Here is a 25,114-nt window from a genome sequence, read left to right on the forward strand (position 1 = left end):
GAGACGGCGCTGGTAGAGATGACGGAATCGATTCGGGAGTGTCTGGACGGGGGCGGCAGAGCGGTCCTGATTTTGCTGGACCTCTCTGCCGCCTTCGATACCGTCCCCCATGCGCTCCTCATCGCCAGGCTATCCACAATTGGCATTGGCGGCAATGTCCTGGCCTGGCTGTCCTCATTTCTTTCTGTGAGGACACAGCAGGTCTGGATGCCACCTTATGCCTCTGAGCCTAAACCTCTTCTTACTGGGGTTCCACAGGGATCTACCCTTTGTTCCCTACTGTTCAACATTTACATCACACCCCTGGTTTATCTAGCGGAACAGTACGGGGCTAAGATCATAGGGTATGCTGACGATACGCAGCTACTCTTTACTTGGCCAGACGATCATTTGGACACTTCTATGGTCCAGGTCTGCCTGTCTTCAGTTTTTCGTTGGCTTACCTTGGCTCAGCTAAAATGTAACGAGGATAAATCAGAGGTCCTTTTTTATGGCTCCTTCCTCCTTGACTTCAGGAATTCGCTGTGGCCCCCGAATATTCCCTGCCCCAAGGTGAAGGGTGGCCCTGCAAAAATCTTGGGATCTGGTTTGGGGAGGATCTAAGATTTGAGGACCACATAAAGAAGCTATCCGGGACCTGCTTTGCTACTTTAAGAATGCTCAGAAAATTCTTCCCACTGCTTCATAGAGAGGCTAAGGAGACTGTCGCTCGAGCGCTCATTTTAGCAAGGCTGGACTACGCGAACGCCCTGTTTAGTGGCATTCCTGCCTACTTGGTTAAGCGTTTGCTGGTCATTCAGAATGCCGCTGTCCGTCTCCTTTTTAATGTCCCGAGATGGAAGAGCGCCCGGTCTCATATGTCCAGCCTTCCTTGGCTTCCCGTACCACAATGTATTCTTTTTAAATCCTTAGTGCTCTCATTTAGAGCCACGCACGACCAAGGACCTGCATATTTGAAGAAGAGATTTACTCTCTATGCCCCTACAAGAGCTCTTAGATCATCCTCTTTGTTTAAAATGACCCCCCCCCCCCGGTTTAAGCGAACCAGGCTAGGAGGCCAGTCCATTGCAGTAGTAGCAGCCCGAGCCTGGAATGCCCTTCCCTTTCATCTGCGTTCCAGTCAATGTTTATCCCAGTTCAAGAAAAATCTCAAAACCCATCTGTTTAAGAGTGTGATATAAGCTGATTCCTGTATGTTTTCCTCTTGCTCTTTCCCATCGCGCCAGGATATTCCCAAGTAACAGAGCGCGTTATAAAACGATTTATACATACATATACATACATAAGTCATGTTCATGTAATCCCAAGGCACCTTCCCAGACTTTAACGTTTGAATAGTCCATGCAAACTGCATAATAGAACGCAATTGATTTTGACCATGGTACAGAACTGCAACATCTTCTTGTACAATATTAACAACAGATGAAACAATATTATCCAAAGTGTAAAATCGGGGAAAAAGAGTGTTAATGCTGTTATCTACGACTGCAAGAACTTTTTCAAATTGGCTTGATCAATAGCCCTGAGCCTAGAAGCAGCTTCAATTTGGGACAGTTAATTTGGATAAGTGTACTTTTACTGACACCAAGGTGAAGTGTTTAAGCCAACTCCGACATAACTTACCCACAGAATAGGTAGTGACAGAATGGCCATTCTCAAAACGGGGATCTACTCTAACCTCTGTATAACCAGGGGTCAGACCCCAAAAACGGTGCTGGCAGGAATCTGCACTTTTTTGCCACAGCAGCCAGCCTTCGGGATTTATACTGGAAACATTAAAAGATGAGTTTCGCAACAGGGCTTGTAAATCACTGAGGGAAGTACTGGTGTAATTATTCCATTGTGGGTATTCACCCAAATCAGGAAATGAAGGAGCATTTATTTTTTTAGACGTAGCCAATACAAAGCAGTTGATTTGTGAAATAGTAGCATTCAGAAACAACATATGGTTTGGGATGAGACATGCACGATGCAAAGCCTCAGTGCCTAGCACTTCTAACTTTTCAAACCCCAAACAGATTTAAGATCAATGGTATCTTTCCACAGTTCATTGCCCCCTACAGCCAACTGGTCTTCTCCACCAAAACCTTGAGGGATCGTGAGGGACGTCTCCTTATCTGGCTCCAGAAGTTAAAATCCAGGAGAGAGCCTGTTTCTAGTGAGGAGAGTGATGAGGCCTCATCTGCTTCGCCTTCTAGAAGATTTACTAAAGGGGGAAGATCTGAACCCCAATTTCAGAGGAGCGCCATCAGAAAGCCTCTAAAAAGACCTCCCATGGGTCTGAAAGGCTTAGTCCTACTAACCTAAGACCTTATGTCAGGAGATGGTGGAGTGAAGAAGACTAGCACTGTTTCTCCTCCTCCTCCTGCTTCTTCTCCTCCTCCGGAAGGAAACCTTTCAAAAAAACCTTAATCTGTTCCTCTTGAGGAAAAACAGTCCAAGAAATCACCAACGTCCACTAGGCCGTCGACAAAGAAACTATCATTTACATCATCGACGCGGAGTGACAAAGGTCAGTCTCCTCAGCCTAGAACAGTTCCAACGGCTGGATCGTTGCCGAGTGCTCTGCTGGTGTCGATGAATACGGTTCCGGCACCATTGACAACGGCAGTGTGGACAAAGCTGGCGACAGCTAAGATGGCGGTAGTGTCAAGAACGATGTTGGCGACAGTGGCAACGGCAATGGCGACGACGGTAACGTCGACCGTATCGACGAAAGCGCCATCGATGGCTATTTCTTCATCGGTGACGGGGGAAACATTTCTGGACAAAAAGACAGGAAGCATCATGTAACTTCTGAAGTCGCTTCACCTAACAAGGTGACTCCTCTACTACCTTCTCATCTCCAGGAAGAGGAGTATTCTGATGATGAGGGACCTTTTGGTTATGCCTATAGCCCTTCAGAATTGCACGTTAAGTGCCAGAAGGACGATTTTGAAGAAGGCTACGAAGGGGAACATTACTATAATCCTCCCCAGGAATACCAGGGATGGACTGCAGGATAGTCATACTAGTTTACCGACCCCCCTGGGCGTTGCCGGTTTTCTCAGACTTATTCCTGGAACTGGCTCAGGATGTTCGATCCCGATATAACAACGTAATCATCATGGGCGACCTAAATTTCCATTGGGATAAGTCCCCTAGGGAAGGACAAGCGAACCAGATAGATGTAGCGCTCAGGTCCTTTGGATTGGCTCAGAGGGTAATGGGCCCTACGCATGAGAAGGGCCATACTTTGGATCTCGTCTGGATCACAATCCCAGAACATGGCCGAGATCATGGCTTAGCGGAGGCACAGCCTTGTGCTTGGTCAGACCACTATTTGGTGAAAGGCAGGATATCGGCTGTCGAACAGAAGGGGAAGCCCGGAGCAGGATGGAAGGTTGTGAGGAAATGGAAGCATATAGATGGGGATGATATGGTAGCTCACCTCCTTGCTCGTCCTCTGATTAATAGGACGGATCAGAATCCAGATATTATCTATAAAGACCTAACAGATAAACTAAACAGGGTGGTGGACCTCGTGGCACCGGCTCGACGAATGAAGCTGATAGATAGAGGAGCAGGGGCCCCGTGGTATAATGAATCCCTTAGGGGGAAAAAGAGGGCACTACGGAAAGCTGAGAGAGCATGGCGGAAGGGCTACAGCCTTAACGCACGGAGTTCGTATGTGCAGGAGCTCGCCTCTTACAAACAGGCGATCTTGATAAGGAAAGCTGAGTTTTATGAGGACAGGATCTCTAGAGCCATGGATCCACAGAAAGAAATTTTTAAGGTCCTTAACGAACTCAGGAAAAACAAGGAGCAGAGTCCTGAGTTTAAGCAAGAAGACTGCCAAAGAGTTCAGGACTATTTCTCCAAAAAGATTGAAGATCTCTTATCGGAAATTGCTACCACTCAGATTTTGGACTGTCCTTTGCAGACAGTCCCAGTCATCCATCCGGTTGATGACCCTTTGGTTACCCTGCCCTTGATTACAAAGGACAGATTGACAAATCTCGTGGGGCGGGTTAAATCTGGCTCCCGGGCCGACCCCTGTCCCCCGGAGGTCTTCAAATTAGCCATGCCTGGCATCGAGGAAGAAGTCTTAATTCTCCTTAACAGTTCCCTGCAATTAGGTCAAGTCCACCCCTCCTTTAAAGAGGCACGGTTGATCCCCCTGCTGAAAAAGTTGGGGGCAGATGTAAAGAACCTAAAGAACGTTAGGCCGATTTCTCAGCTTCCATTCTTGGCCAAGGTCTTGGAGCAGCATGTTCTTACGTTTTTTACTGACCATCTGGAGAAAAATGGCCTACTTGAGCAAAATCAGGCTGGGTTCCGTGCGCATCACAGTACGGAGTTAGTGATGTTATCCATCTTAGATGAGCTACGGAACAGAGCTGACAAGAAACTTCCTGGGGCCCTGGTGCTATTGGACCTCTCCGCGGCTTTTGACACCGTGTGCCATAGTCAATTGATGCTGCGGTTGAGGGACTCTGGCATCCAGGGTACAGCACTTGTCTTGCTATCCTCTTTTCTCCAAGGGAGAACTCAGAGAGTTCAATTGGCAGACTTATCTTTCACCACATTGCCAATTACTTGTGGCGTCCCTCAGGGCTCCGCCCTTTCCCCCCTTTTATTTAATGTTTATTTGCAACCCCTGATTTCGGCCCTTAGCGATCGGTTCTGGCCAAAAGATCTTTGAACACCTCCAGAACCCGCAGTAGTAGTAAAAAGTCTGGGTATCTCCCTGGACGGTAGATTGTCGATGCAAAGGCAAGTTTCTGGGGTGGTTGGCACTTGTGTAGGTTTGCTTCGACAACTCAGGAAAATTTCCTCACTCCTGTCCTTTACCACCCTAAGACGTGCCGTCTCTGCTATGATCCTCAGGAGGATGGATTATGGAAATTCACTGTATGCAGGGCTCCCTCAAAAACAGTTGAACCGCCTGCAGATCGTCATGAATGATGCGGCCAGGTTGATATTTAAGAAACCTCGGAGATCGCATGCCTCCCCTCTATTGCGTGAACTCCACTGGCTCCCGGTTAAACAGAGGGTTCTGTTTAAAGGGCTTTGTATCACGCATAAAGCCCTGTATGGGAAAGCGCCAAGTTACATCAAAGCTCGTCTTGCCTCATACAAACCTGGCAGACGGCTGTGCTCTACAGATGCCTCCCTGTTAGTTCAACCGCGCTATAAACTATCTACCCTTGGGGGTCGCGCTTTCTCTAACATCTTCCCAGCTGTTTGGAACAACCTACCCACTGAATTGCGCAAAGAATCCAACTTGTTGCCGTTTCGAAAGAAACTAAAAACAGTGCTTTTTCAGCAAGCATGGGGTGTGCTGTAAATCTTGATCATCAGCTGTAGAATTAGGGTGGCATTATGACCTGGAAAAGCGCTTAGAGACCCCGGGGTGATTATGCGCTATATAAATTAAATAAATACCATAGGGAATATCAGGAGGAAGTGGTATATATGCCTTCCTCTTTGATTTCGGACTTTCAATTCATGCTCTTGGACTACAAGAGAAGTTTTCCAATGCCGTCCTCGATTCCGGAACAGGTGTCAGTTCCCTCGAAACAACACTAAGTGCCTTCCACTCCTCAGGCACCACCACCATTTTTGCGAACAATACCAGGCCCTCCACCAACTCCCCCACCAGGATACCTTGGATGACGATCAGGGGGGCACAGATCTTCCAGACCAACTGGGAGAATGGGATGAATGTTTTTCCCACTCCATCTTCCCCTTCATCAGTTCCTGTGGATTCTCCACCAGGGGGACATAGGTGGTTTCCACAACCTACTGGAAAGGGCGGGGTAAAGGTTTGATCTACCAATGCCAACTTCGCAGACGGAGTGTTTTTTATATGACTTGAAGGAACCCATTTAAGAAGACGGTGCGGGTCATTCCCATTGTCAATTATTTATGGGAAGGCGGTCTTAAGGTCATGAGAACCCCGGGCACGGTGGTTCCCGTCTTTCCACGATTGGGGGAAAAATATAAGGCCCCCGTCTTGCCTGATGAGTCATCCGAAACCAGACTCCGTAATATTGCAGGCGGCGCAGCAGAAGTCAAAGAATCCGGCAGCCCCTCTCACTACGCCTCTGGACAGGAAAGGCAGATGCCTGGACAACGCGGGCAAGAGATTATCTTCTATGTCGGGTTTAATGGTCAGGGCAGCTAATGCTTTATCTATTTTGGGTCGCTACAACCAGCAGATGTGGTGTGACTTTTCCCCTCACATAGACCAACTTCCAGAGGAGCGTAAGTCTGATGCCAGAAAGATCCTCCAGGAAGGAGAGAGAGCTTACTCGGAAGTCATAGATTGTGCGATGGACATCGTTACAATGGCTTTTCGATCTCTGGCTGGAGCAGTGATCCTCCGTCGACCAGGTTGGCTTAGAGCAACATCGTTCAGACCAGAAGTCCAGAACTAAATACTGGATCTTCTATTTGATGGGGAAGCTCTCTTTGGAAAGCATGTGGATAAGGCTCTCCGAGATATAAAAAAGGACACAGACACGGCACAGTCGTTGGGGATGCTCCGGTACCGTAAAGTCCCCTTTGATGAGCCCGGGGAGATGGCTTCCCTAGTACAGAGGTGGGTCCTAACAATACAAGTACTCCTCCTACACGCCTGTGGCACAGTCTTATCGCCCGCAGTACAATAAGCGACCAAGTCAATTTGCAGCCTATTCTAAGTCGGCGCCCAGAGGGAGAGGAGGACATCAGGGGAAGGATCCTGCAAGACGTCAATAGCGGCTTGCCGGCTCTGGCTACTGTTCCTTTCCGGTACCAGACACCTGTAGGGGAAGGATTTCTTTGTGCTTACAAAACTGGCAAAAGATAACAGATCGATGGGTGCTTAACATAGTTCAATTTGGCCATACATTGGAATTTGTTCAACCTCCTCCTCCCACTCCCCGGAATTCCGTGATAGACTGCACGAAGCTGTTCAGGATCTAGGTCTTACCTTTAACAGGGACAAATCAAGCTTGCATCCTTTCAAGAAGGCCGTATTTCTGGGAGCAATATTGGACATGTCCCTGAACAGAGCGTTTCCATCACTAGAAAGGCAGGCCAAGCTATGGTTAATCGGTATAGAAAACAGTGGTCCTAGACACTTTTTACATAAACTCAATTTTATACCCGTAGATGAGTATAAAAATACTTGTAGGCACATGAAGGTGAAGGCATAAAGTTATAGGCCACTTCAAAATGACTAGTAAGATTAGGTTTATTCAGTCATGATAAGTATTCATCCAAAAAGAAATAAGTCAAAAATTCAAAGGCATGATATACAATTAGTAATATCCACTTGGTTATCACCAAGAAGAAGGTGGTGTGAAAGTGAGTGCTCCTGTGAAGAATAGAAAAGAGAGAGATGAGTTACATCAAGAGGGTAATTTAAATAAATTATTGCATAAGGCATCCAGCTTAAAACTTGACAAAATGGTCTCCCTTCAGAATTTTGGTCTACCTCTGTATACACAATCAGATGCAGTACATTTAATTCATCAGTTTTTTCACAGCGTAACCTCTTCTGTAATTCTGGTATGGGGGGGTCAAGGTAGGGTGTAGGCCTATTCAGGGGTTGTCGACGTTTCGACCCTAATGCAAAAGGGTGAGTGGGATCCTCTGCTGCGGGTGTTACTCAGGGCGGGGGTAAGGGGTATCTGAAAATAACGGTAAGATTCAGAAAAGTGGCCATGTGAGGCTAAAATGTTGCGTAGTTCAGTGAAAAATGTGCCTAAAGAGTAAAAACGCTCACCAGTGCGCACAGTGCGGTGAGTAACCAAGAGATTACTTCATGGTTCAAAAGGTATCAATCCTGTAGATTCATCATGTAATGGGAGCGATATCCCAGCATTAAAAATAAATAAACATTTAGGGCATTGTAGGACAACGTGTAGGACGTAACAGGGCGTTTGACTAGACAAAAAACACAACGTGGTAATACTCACCCGCTGTGTGGAAGAGTGGCGTGAGAACATCTGGGTGTGTATCAAATTGGTTCGAAATCTGCGGGAAGGATTAAGTAAATAAGTCACGTTGAAAAGAAAGGCAATTGCCTGAAGGAGATTCCATCGAAAGTGAATAAAAGGACTCTGGGTTGTTTGGAAATACCTTAAATGTGATGGTCCACTCAGTGCTTCCAGCGTGCCGCATCCGTTGGCGTCTCTGTGGAATGCAAGAGTGAACGTTGGCCTAACCTGGCTTATAAAACCGGCGTGTACGTCAAAGAACCGGGAGCGCTGTGAGCTGCTGTTCGTTTAAGTTAATTACAGCGTAAACAGACTGCAAAGCGAGCGGGGCTTCTCAAGGCAGACTAAAAAAATCCCTTGAGGATTTTCATGAAGTTTGAACAGTGTGTGGAACAGCACGGGATGTGAATGTCTAATGAAATGAAAATAAATGCAAAATAACATAACGTAATACGATCACACTATATACATATTTTCTAATGCCAAGTACGATCTACATTGCAATTTTCACACACAAGGACATATAAAATATGACATATATAAAAATTATTTGATATACATGAAAAGACCCATTTGCACAAAACAGATAAAGCACAGCTGCATATGTAAGGAAACATACATCACATTTGCAGGAATCAAGAATGCTTCAAATTCAGAATTCCCAATAAACAGGTTGAAAACTAGAGCTGTCTACACAGAACAAATTAACCATTGCTAAGGGTGGATATTTGTCTGGAAATTTCATCATATTCATTGAGGCTTTGCGCACTGTGTCAAAAATGTGAATCCATTTGCAATCGCGGGTATTCAGATTGTTAGCAAAATTGCCACCCGTAGGGGCGTGGCTAGCAGCTGGCGATGGCAGCAAACTAGAGAGCCTCCCAGAGTAAGGCGGCATCCCGCATAGGTAAAGAACCTGGCATTCACACAGTCCCTCCGGAGGTGCAGTACTTCGCCCAAAGCATCCACGGTGCCACAGACAACGGCAGTGCGGACTGGAAACGGAGCCCGGAATTGATGCGACACCGCCGCCATTTTCCATAGCCCACGCCGCTTCGGAAGCGAGCCTCCCACCAGCGCAGGTCCAGCTGGCACACGCCACGGCCTCATCGGACCTGACAACGATAGCTTCCACCAGCGCTGTGACCGGAGTAGAGGTGTTGGCCCACCAGTGAAATTGAACCCTACTCAGCACGATCACCGCGCGTGACCCCATAATCGGGATACGCTTGGGACTTGAGAGGCCCCGTCGATCTCCACCTGGCGAAACTCCACTAGGTGCGCCTGATAGTGCACACCTCATCGGCACACGACAATGGCGGGCAGGGGGTCTCAGCATAATTCCACCCAGGCTAAGCTTGATAAATTTGCTTACGAAAAACAATCTCTCCCTGTGCCGGAGCAACGCAAGTCATTGACCAAAGGGTCGGAGGGTGACGGCGCAAAGAAAGCCACGCTGGATGACATAATCAGCGCCCTGGCCCAGGTGCAAGCGACGGTGGGGGCGACGGCAACGGAAGTAACGCTCATTCGGGCTGACCTCCAGAAAATGAGTGAAAGGGTGAAGCAAGTGGAGGTGGTCGCCAAATCCCTGGTGGAGGATGTGTCGGACCTACAGAGGGACATGGAGAAACTGCAAGCGGACAACAAGGTACTTAAGGAGAAGCTGGAAGACCATGAAGGACGCTCCAGGAGGAACAACGTTCGCATCCTAGGAGTTCCGGAATCTGAAACAAAAGGCGCCATGGATTTGTATGTGGAAGACTTGATCAAGACCCAGCTTAATTCCAAGGGCCTCTCAAACTTTTTTTTCTGTGGAAAGGGCCCACAGGGTTCCAGGAGGCCAGCCGAAACCAGGGGCCCCGCCGAGACCGATCTTGGCGAGACTTTTCAATTTTCGCGATCGGGACGCCATTTTGCAAGCGGCGAGGGTGGCTCCGGCCATCCAAATCCAGAACTCAAGAATCTTTCTTTCCGGACTATACGGCCGAGGTTTCGCGTCGGAGGAGGACATTTCTGGAAGTAAAGAGGACACTGCGAGAGAAGGAACTTCCCTACTCCATGTTGTTTCCAGCCCGGCTTCGAGTGGTCGCCGACAAAAAAGTCTGGTTCTTCGACTCCCCGGAGGCGGCCAGAGACTGGCTCGAAGGATGGTGCACCGCCGGACCTCCACGTAGGTCCAACAGAACGAACCACGGACATCGCGAGGATAGCCGGGCTGGGTCACAATCATCTGGCAGAGGCGACGCAAACAGATCACCGTCACATGACCTACCAGAGGCTGAATGAGGGGACTAGTTCAGAAAATCTGCCTGAACAATAGACGCTGACTCCTTTTCTTAACTGTTATTACATGAGTCGTGAGTGGACGCTGGCCGGGGTGACCCTAAAGAGAGCAGGGATGCCGCCTGCCCGGGGAGACGCTCTCCCCAACGTGCGAGTATTCAGGTTTTGGGATGGGTAAAGCGCTCTGCTCAGTTGGGGGGGCGGGCAGTTGAAGGTCCGTTAAGCAGGGAGGGGGAGGGGGAGGGGTGGGGGGTTGTTGGTTGTTTGTTAGGAATTTACAAAGAAGGTCAAGGAATGGAATGTTATGGATGATTACTCTAGCGGATAGGATAGTCCCAGGGGTTCGGGTCCGTAACCTGGATACACTTCAATACGCCCATGAGTCTAGCAATGGTGGCTGGTCCGATACGTAGCTCGGAGGAGACCGGGTCGTGCTCACGTGGCTCCCCCCTACGAATACTGACATGGAATGTAAGAGGTTTGAGGGACAAGGTGAAACGTGGCCTGGTATTGACGGCATTAAAGAGGCAAAAGCCTAGCCTAGCACTGCTACAAGAGACACATTTAACTGGAGGGGCGACTAAGGCCTTAGACAGGAGAGGCTATAGAATGTTAGTTCACTCGGAATTCTCTTCGGGATCCCGGAGTACCGGCATCCTGATTAAGAAATCCTCGCAATTTATCCCCCTAGGCACAATGACTGACGGACAGGGCTGCTTCGCAGCGGTACAGGGACAGTGGGAGGGGCGGCTTCCTAATGTGGTGTCGGTCTACATCCCACCGTCACTTCACTCACTAAAACTTCCGGCATAGGGTGACTTCTTGTTGACCCTTCCCGAGGGAGATGTCATTCTTGGGGGTGATTTTAACGCTACAATAGACACGCGACTCAATAGATTCCCGGCGACGACCCCGTCTGGGGGTCCTTCCCGGTTTCCTAACGGCAATGGGTCTAGTAGATGTCTGGCGACACGTCCACCCTCGGGATCAGCAGTACACATACCACTCCACAGTCCACAACAGCCTATCACGGATAGATTACTTTCTGTCACTAGGTGACGGACTACAGCACATAGATACCATTGACATACACCCTAGAGGCATATCAGATCACTCTCCGATAACCCTAACAATCTCTACGCAAGAAAAGTCACGCAGACGTATCTATCCCATACAAGCTGCATATCTCAGGGTTCCGAAGGTCAGGAAGGCCCTTCGAAAAGTAACCACACAGTACTTTGAGGAAAATGTTGACTCTGTGGGATCTTCCGGGGCTCTGTGGGAGGCGTACAAGGCGGTTCTGGGTGGGCAGGCAATAAACTCAATCACTGGCCACAAACTCAATCACTGGCCACAAACTCAATCACTGGCCACAAACGAGAAGGGGCTGCTGAGCTGACCAGACTTGAATTGGCTCTTAGCGAGGCAACGACACTACACGAGGCAAACCCAACACTGGACACGGCACACACCCTTTCACTGCAACAGCAGTTATACACAGATCATCTCCGGCACCAAGTGAAGGATCAAATAGCAGACACACAGAACAGGATTTATGACGTCGGAGATAAGGCGGGTAGGATGCTGGACTGGCTAGACAAGAGAGGGGGTAGCGCAAGAGGTATCCAGCAGGTGAAGGACAGCCGAGGTGTACCTCAGTCGAGCCCTGAACAGATAGTGGAGATACTGGCGGAACACTTTGAAGGGGTCTACACCCCCGACCGGATTATTTCCACCGATCTGGCGGGAGCAGCTTTGGACCAGATAGTAACCCCGACTTTGAACCCGGAGACGAAAGCTGAAATGTACGCGGACATTACCAGGGACGAAATACAAATGGCTATACGAGCGCTGAAGCCTGGCAAGGCGCTCGGTCCAAATGGCATCCCAATAGAATGGTATCAGGCCGAGTCCGAGAACCTAAGTGGCCATCTGTTGGCCATGTATAAAGACTGTCTGGGGCGGGGCGAACTTCCGCTTGACCAGAGGATAGCTACTATAGTGGCGATTCCGAAGCCTGGGAAGCCGCAGGAGGACTGCTCCTCTTACCGCCCTATCTCATTGCTGAATGCGGAGGTTAAAATCCTGGCCAAGCTCCTGGCTTCCTGGTTGCTGTCACATCTGCCAGACCTTATACATCCGGATCAGTCCGGATTTATGCCTCACAGGAACACGGCGATGAACCTCCGCAGGGTGCACGGAGTGCTTGCAAGGGCAGACAAGATCCCAGATCGGGCGGTCATACTGGCCCTGGATGCCAAAATGGCCTTTGACCTAGTTGAATGGAATTATCTCTTTGAGGTCCTAGCTCGCATTGGGCTTTGGCCCAATCTTCATCTCTTGGATCAAACTACTATACACGAAGCCGGTCGCTCACGTGGTTGTAGCAGGATACGATGTAACACCCAGGGCGCCCCTTTGGTGGATCATTTCAACACCTTCGGACACTCGGCCGAGAGTCTGAGGTGGTGGGTTGTGGAGAAGGTTCAGACTAACCCACGGGGTGGCAATTTTGCTAACATTCTGAATACCCGCGAGTGCAAATGGAGTCACATTTTTCACACGGTGCGCAAAGGCCTCCATGAATATGAGGACATTTCCTGACAAATATCCACCCTTAGCAATGGTTAATTTGTTCTGTATAGGCAGCTCTAGTTTTCAACCTGTTAATCGGGAATTCAGAAGTTGAAGCACTCTTGATTCCCGCAAATGTGATGTATGTTTCCTTACATATGCAGCTGTGCTTTATCTGTTTTGTTCAAATGGATCTTTTCATGTATATCAAATATTTTATATTTCCTTGTATGTGAAAATTGCAATGTAGATCGTACTTGGTACTAGAAAATATGTATATTGTGTGAACGTATTACGTTCTGTTATTTTGCATTTATTTTCATTCATTAGACATTCACATCCCGTGCTGTTCCACACACTGTTCAGGCTTCTTGAACATCCTCGAGGGATTTTTTAGTGTGTCTTTAGAAGCCTCACCCACTTTGCAGTCTGTTGACGCTGTAATTAACTTCAACGTAACAGCCACTCACAGCGCTCCCGGTCCTTTGACGTACACGCCAGTTTTTGCGCCCGGTTAGGCCAATGTTCACTCTTGCATTCCACAGAGACGCCGACGGATGCGGCCGCTGGATGCACTGAGAGGACTATCACTTTTAAGGTATTTCCAAACAACCCAGCATCCGTTTGTAACTTTCGAAGGAATCTCCTTCAGGCAATTGCCTTTCTTTTCAACGTGACTTATTCACTTAATCCTTACCACTGATTTCGAACCAATTTGACACACGCCCAAACGTTCTCACGCCGCTCTTCCACACAGCGGGTGAGTCTATTACCACGTTTTTTTTTGTCTAGTCATAAATGCCCTGTTACGTCCTACACGTTGTTCTACAATGCCCTACATGTATGTTTATTTATTTTTAGTGCTGGGATATCGCTCCCATTACATGATGAATCTACAGGATTGATACCTTTTGAACCATGAAGTAATCTCTTGGTTACTCATCGCACTGGTGAGCGTTTTTACTCTTTAGGCACATTTTTCACTGAATTACGCAATATTTTAGCCTCACATGGCGACCTTTCTGAATCTTACGGTTATTTTCAGATACCCCTTACCCCGTCCTGAGGAAGACTCGCAGCAGAGGATCCCACTCACCCTTTTGCGTTAGGGTTGAAATGTCGACAACCCCTGAATAGGCCTACACCCTACCTTGACCCCCATACCAGAATCACAGATGAGGTTACGCTGTGAAAAATCTGATGAATGAAATGTACTGTATCTGATTGTGTATACAGGGATAGGCCGGCATTCTGAAGGGAGACCATTTTGTCAAGTTTTAAGCTGGATCCCCTATGCATTAATTTATTTGAATTTCCCTCTTGATGTAACTCATCTCTCTCTTTTCTATTCTTCACATGAGCTCTCACTTTCACCCCCCCTCCTTCTTTATGATAACAGTGTGGATATTACTAATTGTATATACAACCTTTCAATTTTTTACTTTTTTTGTTTTTGGATGAATACTTATCATGACTGAATCTTACTAGTCAATTTGAATTGGCCTATAACTGTATGCCTTCACCTTCATGTGCCTAGAAGTATTTTTATACTCCTCTACGGGTATAAAATTGAGTTTAAGTAAAAAGTGTCTACTGTTTTCTATGCCGATCGACACCCAGGTCCTTTGACATAACTGGGTCACACCATTGAATATAAAGCTATGGTTAATGGCTCGACTACTTCTAAAAAGAAAGTCACTTTCAATTTGCCTCTACAAGGGCGTCCTGCATTCCTCTGATGCCCCACTGAAGGCTACGGAGGTGACCTCTTCAGGAGCAAATGGACTTACAGTGGCGTCAAATAGAAGGATCTTTCGAGGACATGGTCAAGGTAACTTTACCAATGAGGCACGCCACTTCATGGTGGGCCCACCAGGCGAACATTTCACAAGGTCTCTCTTTTCTGGCAACTCCAGCTCCTCGGATAATTACTACAGATGCATCTCTAGAGTGCAGGGAGCAGTCTTGCAAGACCTTCAAATAAGTGGCTGTTGGCAACAGCATCATCGCCGTCTGTACATCAATTTGCTGGAGCTAAAAGCGATTCGCCTATCTCTACAGCCATTTGTCCCGAGGATGAGAAACTCATTGTTTCTCAACAGGACAGACAATACAATGGCTATGCATTATGTCAACAAACAGGGCGGCACAAGGTCCCTTCTGTTGTCTTCAGAGGCTCAAAGTATCTGGGAATTGTCGATTCAACATAGGGATTCGCTGAAAGCTGAACATCTTCCATGAAACCTCAACGAGACGGATACTCTCAGCAGACTAAAGTCGGTCTGCCATGAGTGGGAGTTGGATCAGCAGTCACTAGACAGCATCTTCCGGCTATGGGGCAAGCCATCCGTAGATATGTTCGCAACACCACAGAACAAGAAATGCCAGTATTTCACCACCCGGGGGACCCTGAGGGAATGCGTTTTCGATGGCATGGTCAGACGCCCTTGTTTACGCTTTTCCCCTCATTCCTCTTCTGCCAAGAATTCTCATGAAGATGAAAGCAAAGCCCTGTAAGATGATCCTCATAGCACCGTCTTGGCCTTACCAGTATTGGTACACAGAGCTTCTTCTGTCGATGGCACGACCGATTCTCTTGGAACCTATCCTTTTATTGCTGAGGATGTCCCAGGACCAAGTGCTGCATTCAGATCTCTTCAATTGTAACATGGCTCCTGAACACAGGTAGTTTCTCGACCTGAATCTGTCCATGGAGTGAAGAGACATTCTTTCTCTGGCTCGAGCACAGAGTACGAACAAGACCTATCGAATGAAGTAGAGAAGGTTCTGTCTCCGATGCCAAGAACGAGGAGTTCATCCTTTCCATTCTTCGGCTCATGAGATTCTTCCTTACATCCTTTCAATGGCCTAGGCTGGCTTAGCCCATGCATCTATTAAGAGATGGCTGCAAGATGTACCTTATTTCGGAAGAACATCTTCAGGCCCTTCTCTATGGTCAGCGAGAATAATTAAACCGTTTATGAAAGAGCTTTTTAGAGGCACCTTAACGTGGTCTTTGCTCAGCTCATGAAGCATCCCTTAGAAACTATCCATAAGGCAGAGTTAAAATTCCTCTTGGAAGGTAGCATTTCTTCTGGCGCTAACATATGCGAGAAGGGTTGGCGAATTGCAGGCACTCACTATCTAGGAGCATTTTCTTAAGTAAAAAAATTACATAGTAGTACTTTGTACTAAACTCAAGTTCATCCCTAAGTTGCCTTCCACCGTTCACCTGAATGAACCTCTGGTCCGGCTGAGAGATCGCTTCATTCGCTGGACATTCAGTGTTGTTTGAAATTCTATCTCCAAAGAACAAAACACTTTAGAAAGTCACCTCCGCTCCTTGTGGCTTATAGTGCTCCTCATAGGGGATTTCCCCTATCTAAACCAGGCATTGCACGTTGGATTTCCAGCTGTCATCAGTTGGCTGGGAAACTCCTTCAGGGAAAACAGCCCTCTTTGATGGGGTATCTATCCGGGACATCTGCAGAGCAGCTCCTGGTACAGTATCCATACCTTTACCGGACATTATTGCTTGGATTTTTTGACACATGGTGATACTGCAGTGGGCCAAGCAGTCCTGAGGAACCCATGGCAGTGATCTTTCTGTTTCATCCCTCCTTCCTTTCCTTTCCTAAAAACCTTGCTCATTCTTTGATATATGTAATTTTTCTTGGTATACTGTCTGTGTGTAAGCTTTGCGCATTCTGAGGGAGCCTATTGCTGCGCTGCTGAATCTTTGAAATTACTTGTATGAGTACGCTTAAGATTAAATTCTTGTCTTGATACATTACAGGGTCTAGGTTGAGGAAACAGTTTCCTCTTTCTACTTTTTTCTGTGCTATTTTTAAAGAAGATCAGAACAAGAAATGTGCTCATAACTGCTAGCTACTCTGATTCAAGCATGCAAATCTATAAAAGTTCCAGTACTGGAGTTAGAAAATAAGTTACTAACCTGTTACTTTAGTTCTCCAGTATGGGAAGAGTTCATAGATTCACATGCTGCCCACCCTCCTCCCCTGGGAAAGCTCAACTTTTTTTTTACTTTTATGGTTATCCTATAGCACTACTTCTACAAAAATCTGAAGGTCTGAGGTTCTCTCAGGAGGGTTTTAGATGGTGAGGCTGATCTGATTGGTTGTGTTTTATTTGGTCTCTTTTACAAAAAGAGGTGGATAGGCTGAGAAACTATAATGGGCATAGGCCCAGTTTCTAGTTTGTAATAACTTTGCTTGCTATTTTGATGTACCAGGGACTCCCATCTCGACGATGGTGAATGATTCAAGCATGTGAATCTATGAAAGCTTCCAATACTGGAGAACTAAAGTTACAGGTAAGTAACTTATTTTCTTATTCTGTATCTGGCCCGCTCATTAAGTGAGCATTGGTAAAGCCTTTTTAACTTATTGGCATAATGATGTGAATATGTATCATGATGCTGCTGCCACATTCACACACATGCATGATGACGTGTGCATATGTGGAATTACATGAGAACCATTTTATGTTTTTATTTACCATTCCAAGATAGCAGATGCAACATGGAGTGGTAACTTAAAAAAATTGAAAATACTTGTGCGAAAGCGCTTTTAGAAAGCATAACCACTCTTGAAGAGAACTATACCAACACGAACACGACGATGAGGGTCCTCTGTTCTGTGCACTAAAGGGCTATCACACTATGTGCTATAGTTCAGATTCAAAATGCGCTCTACTCCCTACAGGTTCACCATCACCAACCTTACCGATACCACATATACAGCATATACAGAAGGAGCATAATAATTTCTCAAATCAAACAATACAATCCAATCATTTATGAATTTTCTATTTTGATGCTTACATCCCAAAAAATGTTCAGTCGAATACTTTATATTTCTTGTTTGTTCTTTATTTGTAGTTTTTTCAACATTGTCAGCCAACTTTCCATGATTAAATGCACTTAACAGCCGACGCGTTTCGTCCCTAACCGGGACATCATCAGAGCTCCTGCTATTTCCCAACTCCGTCGAATTACAGGCTTCGCGAAACTATTTCCTGTTTCAATTTCTTCACGTAGTGAGTAATCAAGTCCTCTTGCTACAGAACTCCTTAGCGTTCAAATGGTAGCTCCTCAATCAGTCGAGTACCTATCTTCTCCCCAGTGATCCGTCCCAAAATTTCCGGGTAGGGACGAAATGCGTCGGCTGTTAAGTGCATTTAATCATGGCAAGTTGGCTGACCGTGTTGAGAAAACTTCAAATAAAGAACAAACAAGAAATATAAAGTATTCAACTGAAATTCTTTTGGGACTTAAGCATCAAAATAGAAAATTGATAAATAATTGGATTGTATTGTTTGATTTGAGATATTATTACGCACCTTCTGTATATGCTGTACACGCTTGAAGAGACAAAGCCTCCCTGGTTCTCCACTCCCAAGCCGTATCCTTCTTAGTGAGCACACAAACTGAAGCCAAGGAGCAAGGGTCTGCTTTTTAGGTCCCTCTAATTCCTCAAGCATACACAAAGGAGCCAGCTTGGATGTACGTTGATAGGAGCTGCCCAGTATGGTTACCAGCAAGTGTTCAACAGGAGACTGGAAGAATTGAATGACTGGGCATACTCAGACACTGTTAAAAATATGCCTATCATAATCGTAGAGAAGAAACATGTGGGATTGGATCGGGTGCCTTTTTTTCAGAGCCTATCATAAGTTTATTTGAACCTGTGGAGATAGTTGAATTGAATCAGGCGACTCTGGGCCAAAGTAGCCAGTATATATGGGGATATTCTGACCTCCCTCCCTTAGCTTCATGAACTCCTGGTAGCTGGCCAGTGCTCGCTGTAAACATCTGATCCAGGGTTTATGTGCCTGTGAGAAATATCGCCAAGATCATGGTCTGATATTAAGCAGCGATGTGAGCCGGTATTACGGTCAGACTTCTGGTGGCCTCCTCAGTTTTGGGATCATTCCTATAATATAATGGCTTCACACAAGTCTCACAGTAGTTTAAAATGGCTTTGATGAACAGTGCAACCAATTTAGAGGGGGTGTCACCACAGAAGCGAACAGTTTGTATAGCTCAGTCGTGAATCTGTTTGGTCTCGGTGTTTTCCTGGAGCGCAACTTCCCGATAGTCTGTTATTTCTTAAATTTTGATGGTTTGGTCTAAGACTCTCCGGCCAGAGGCTCCTAACAGGAAAGTGAGTAATCAATGGGCTTATGCATTCCATCTCTGATATAGACCACCGGGCATAGAGGGTTTTGTCATAGGTAGCAAAGAGTTCTGCAGTGCTGCTCTTATTAGTCACCACCTAATTCTTTGGAACTTTCATACATGCTCTTATTCTAGACAACTCTTTGGTGCCAACCAGTATACCAATGTGCCCGTTTTGTCCTCTTAATCGTGCAGTCATCTTTGTGAGTACATCCAGATAGTATGCACAGAAATGCTGTCAAACGCTCTAAGAAGTGGCATTATTTGTGGATTAATCTATGTTCCAGTTGTTAGTAGTGTCTCCGGTGTGACCATGTCTGCTCCCTCTTCCTCCTAGTACCCTTAGCGCATACCATGATCCTCCCTATTGAAAAATACCCCACAATTATGAGCTTGCCCAAAACTATGTGGGAGGAGGGGAGATAAGGTGTTTGAGCATGTCATCCAGTTGGGAGAAACATACACTGACAATGGACCAGCTCTGCCTCTGTATTGAACCCGATATCCGGACATATCTGTCCAGTCAGTCTGACTCGACCCACTCTACTTCCATGAGAAAGGACTTGTGGAGAAGAATTGCCACCCCCTGGATGCTGCATTGACCTGTGAAATAAAAAAAAAAGTTATTGACTTTTGGGTATAAAGTACAGACATAAGTCAAACACAATATTGGTAGGATATATCCGGTATAATCATGAGTCGCTACATGTGCGATCTAGCTTAAAACATTATATAGTAACTATGATATTAACCTATCCCAACAATGCCCCTTATCATCATACATTATCGTCTTGGTCTTGCACATCACTAATTATTCAGTTTAATAAAGCTGCTAACTCACTATTCTTGCACATATGCTTACACCTTGTTATCTAATTGGCAGTCTGCAGCATTGTATGTCTTCAGGGAAATATTTCTAAAGGTGGCCCACCTTTTCCAGATTTTTGTGTGTTTCTGCGAGCATCCACAGGCAATAAAGACAAGGAGTTCTAATTCCATTATAGAGTCCATGCATGTCTTCCAGATCGATACTCCGGATGAGGTTTCTGCCTTCCTTTTTTTTATTTTTTATTTAGAAAACTCTGAACATTACAATTCCTCCTTATACAAAAATATGGTCTGTTATTCATTTCATTCCTCCTAAATATCTTTTGCACAATAGTTAACTATATTAAAAATAATTTAAGAACAGTTTAGCAAATACATTTCAAATAATTTTGCAAGTACCGTACAGTGGATAAATAAATACTAAAAGCTCTTCAATTAAAAGCCTCGGGTCTCTACTCATTGAAGACGGAAATTTACCCCATAGAAATTATTAATTCCGTTCACAGACATTGGCCTAAATAGTCGGCTAATTGATTCAGCTTTGCTTTCCAATCGATAATTGGAGACCAGATATTTTTCCCTAGTTTCCTCGCCCGGTTGCCCCTACATTCATAAAGTGGCATCTCTTGTTTACATACCGCAAGCAGCCGGGCTAGCCAGGCCTGAAACAGGGGAGGCTCCACATCCTTCCACCCAGCTGTAATTAATAGCCTTGCAACAGCCACCGAGACAAATATAAAATAAGAAGGTGTTAAGTCCATACTACTATCATACCCCATAATCATCAAAGTTGGGCTAATTTTAATGCTAATTTCAAATATTCCTCCCCAAAATAATTCTATCCCATTTTCCAGAGCCATTAGCCTAGTACATTCATAGAACATATGAATCCGGGTTGCTGGGCCTTCCGAGCTTCTAGGGCATTTGTCATTAATTACTTTTCCCCATTCAAAAAGTTTAGCCGGTGTAAAATATAAATTTAATTCTGTTTTAAAATGTTGCGCTCTAAGGTTTGTTGTAAGAGTACTTTTCCAGCTATTGCCAATGAGTCATCTAAATCTGCCTCAGGATCGCTAAGTTTCCCGGTTTAACTCGCCTCAGTTCTTTCGAGGTCATCCGGCAATTTTTCTAAAATATCCCTAATATATATTTTTTTAATTTTACAATCACAGCGAGTAATTGCTTCCATCAACGGGATCTTATCCATACTTATATTTTCACATATTTTCTCATAAATTCTTTAATTTGTACATATTTAAAATACTGAGTTCCCGGAATTTGTTTGCAGAGTAGTAAATGGGAGTAGTTGATCTAGAAGTAATATATCCCCAAATGTTGTCACACCATGATGCTCCTATTGTCTGCCCTTAACATCATAAAACTGCAAGGCAAAAAGCGAGGAACGCCAATGAGGAGTATATCTCGTATATTTAGGAAAATCCATACCCTTGCAGATTTTACTCCAGATCTTCCATGCACAATGTACCACCTTAAAGCGCACTTTTAAAAAATAACTTGGTTCTAATTGCCGTAAAAGTAGTCCACCAGCCTTTTTCCCCAGAGCGAGTTCGTATATTGTTGGAAGGCTACTATACCCCTGCTGGTTTATTGTATCCTCGTTATCTGAAAATAACAAAATACGCATCTGTTGCACAATAGCCACCCAATAATATAACTTGGTGTTGGGTATTGCCAGCCCCACGCCTTTGTGGGAGGGACAGATATTTAATTGAATGCCTTATCTTGCCATACTGCCACACAAAGTTAATAAACTTAGCATCTAAGGCCATCAATATTATTTCATCAATGGCCACTGGTAGAGATCGAAAAAAATACAACACCTTGGGCAGCATGGTCATTTTTAATACATTAGCCCTACCAATGATTGACAAATGGAGACCGATTATGTGTTTTAGAACAGTTGACATTTTCTCCATTATAGGGTTGAAATTTATTTTAGCTATCGTCTTTATTTTAGGGCTTATGTGAACCCCTAGATATAAAGCCGAATCAACACATCTTGTATCCTGGAAGCGGAGATTTTCTGTACAGATGATTTGTGTTTTACTCTTATTTAATAAATACCCTGAGATTTTACCAAAGTCCTCAGCCATAATTTCTGTCCCCTTAACTGTTGTTTGGGGATCAGTAGGTACAACCGCGATGGCATCGGCGTACGCAAGGACCTTAGTCTCATACTCCTCATTAAGTATAGGCTTTATCCTCTGGTTATTTATTATTTTTTCATTCAGAGGATTTATATATAGCGCAAATAAATAAAATAGGGGAGCACAGACATCCCTGTCTAGCTCCCCTCGATACACTTAGAACCTCTGATTCTTCTCCCATTACTTGGATTAGAATACATGGCCTTAATAGCAGTAATTATTTGTGGGCCAAAACCTTGTGATGCCAAAATCCCCCAGAGGTACCTCCAATCCACACGATCAAAGGCCTACTCGACATCGAGTAGCGCCATAGCCATCTGTCTCCCTGTACTGGCCATAATAGCAAACAGAGTTTTCGCCTGCCGAATATGGTCAGTAGTCCCTCTGCCGGGAATAAATCCATGCTGCCATGGCGACACTAGATGGACTATGACACTACCCAGCCGAGTTGTTCCTCCTCCCCTTTATACAGATCCTGATAGTACTCTTTGTAATATCCCGAGGATGTCCCCATTCTCTGTATAGACTCTTCCATCCTTCCGCATAGAGGTTATTTTATTTCTAGCTTCCTTTAGGCTTGTAAGCAGTGCCAGTACCCTACCAACTGATTCTCCAAATTCATATACCTCGGGCGTATGAACTCGATATTCCTCAGCTACCCTTTGGTTTATCCAGCTATTAATGTCGGCCTTTAAAGTAATGATTTTAAGTTGAGTTTGAGCTACCCCCTGTCCCTGTCCTATACTCTTAACATGTTCTTGCTCTGTGTCCGCTAACTCAGTCAGTCAGTATAGCTTTATTCGATTTTGGTTTAAAATCATAAAAGCGTACAAGTAAAATCAGTTACAAATAAAAACATACATACAATGACACATAATATTTCAAGTTAAAAAACTTTTCCCCAGCCCATGGGGATAAGTATCATAATTATAGCATTCTTTTCACAGGTTGAACTTAGATCAAACCGTAATTAATAGGGGTTCCAATACTTGGGACTGTAAAACGGTGATTCCTGTCTGGTATAGGAGGAAAAACTACGGCCGCTCGGTACATGGAGTCCTCTGCCCATTATCATGTTGCAGCCTACCTTTAGGCTAGATGTGGGGATGCATGGCATTCTAGGGTAAAAATCCTGCAGATCCCAGACGGAGATTGGGCCATTACCCACTTGGGGTGCACAGGTACGCAGGTATGGGACGATGTTTCTCTGCCTAAATCTAACCAGTACTAGGTCACCATCAATGTTTTTTGGGAGGGAACCCAGCCAACACACCCTTCTGACACTCACTATTGTACCCTCAAGGTTAGGTGGCAAGGGTCTATTTTTTGCCAACCAAAATGTAACCTTATTCAGCAAATCATGTTGTCTCTCGGTTTTCCCAGGTGTAAGTAATGGTACTCCCGCGAGGACAGATACAAAAGGAGCTGCCTCCGGAGGGAGTTGGATAGGGGTAGCTTTTTTATACTCTGCTCTAGGAGCAGTAATCTGTGGCAAAAGAGGTTGTGAAAAGGTTTTATGGGCTATTAGGGCTGGCGCGTTAGGGGCTTTTGATTGGATTGTCTTTTGACTTTTATCTTGCATAACTGGTTTGGGGTCATTGGGAATAGTAGGTGGGTCGGAACAGTTAGGTGTTTTAAAACATTTTTTGCATTTATTGGCTAGAAAGTTCGATTTGATGGTTTCCTCTACTCCAGTCAGCCTGTCCCCTAGTATGTTTATTTTTTCTATTAATGGTGATATAATAGAGCTGACCAGTTATTCAATAAGGGATAATAAATCCCGCTGTGGAGGAGAAGCTGAAATGGATAATATCTCGGCAGCCTCAGGAGTCGTGGAAGAATTGCTGAGTGAAACAGTGGGACTTGAGCACAATTTTTGGAATTTAGGTTGATTCCCAATGTGACTAATCCCACTACGTTTTCTCTTAACAGATGATGATGATTGGGGGGAAACTATCCTTTGAGTATTTTCAATGTTGGGTGTTTTGGTTGATGGGAAGGGTTGCAAGGGGCTATCAATATCATGTGATGCACAGGGGCTATCAGCAGGGAGCAGCGATTCCACTAAAGCATGTTTGGTTTTACACAGGGTGTTTAAGTCGTCTAACCATGCAAGAGCGTGCTCTGCGACTACAGTTTGTGTGGGCTGGGTAGATATACCTTTATCGACTTCTTTGGCAATGGACAGATTTGAGCTGGTTATATTATCCCCCTTGCGAGTCATGTTATGGTTTTGGGTGTAACAGAATGGTAATCAGCACAAAATACGCTTCGGAAGGGAATATGTCCTTGGAGAAAGGCAGAGTCAAGAAGCGGAGAACAAAAAGGAAGCAAAAGTCTTTCTTTACCTCCTCGTAACCAAGAGCCAAAGGGGGTGGCCCTGTCCCGTCCTCCTCAGTCCTCCTCAGTCCTCTGAGGGCCACAGAGGGCCCGCCCTTTGCCCGGGCTTAGCCCGGCGTCCCGCGAGGGAGGGCTATCCGAAGTTTATTGCGCCTCCTGGCGCTACGATTTGGTCACGTGGTTCTCTGGGCTGCTGGGGCTTGTAGTTCCCTGACCTGCACTCCACGCGGCGGCCAGCGCTTCCCCAGATGGTAGTGGGAGCGGGCAGCGGGAGGCAGGCAGGCGGCAACCCCAGCGAGTCAGAAGGGTCAGCAGTCCTCCACCCGGGCTACCCGGCGGCAACAGGCAAGTTCCCAGATGCTCCCCCCGCTCAGCAGGGCTATCGGAAGTTTATTGCGCCTCCTGGCGCTACGATTTGGTCACGTGGTTCTCTGGGCTGCTGGGGCTTGTAGTTCCCTGACCTGCACTCCACGCGGCAGCCAGCGCTTCCCCAGATGGTAGTGGGAGCGGGCAGCAGGAGGCAGGCAGGCGGCAACCCCAGCGAGTCAGAAGGGTCAGCAGTCCTCCACCCGGGCTCCCCGGCGGCAACAGGCAAGTTCCCAGATGCTCCGCTAACTCCTTAAGTAACCTTTCCATTTCAATCTGAAACTGTCTCCTTTCTTGTGCAACATAACTTAGGATTTCCCCCCTCAAGGAAGCTTTAAAAGAATCCCATACTACTGCCCGTGAAGCACTATATCTGTTAATAT

The 25,114-nt window shown here is 45.8% G+C and overlaps 1 protein-coding gene across 1 annotated transcript in view; it reads left to right on the forward strand.

Annotated features, from left to right (window-relative positions):
* Positions 1 to 25,114, forward strand: part of SCAMP2 (secretory carrier membrane protein 2) — a 298,231-nt gene that overhangs the window by 139,894 nt on the left and 133,223 nt on the right. The window lies entirely within an intron of this gene.

This window comes from Lissotriton helveticus, chromosome 3_2 (assembly GCF_964261635.1).
Source record: "Lissotriton helveticus chromosome 3_2, aLisHel1.1, whole genome shotgun sequence".
In the NCBI taxonomy this organism is placed as follows: domain Eukaryota; kingdom Metazoa; phylum Chordata; class Amphibia; order Caudata; family Salamandridae; genus Lissotriton; species Lissotriton helveticus.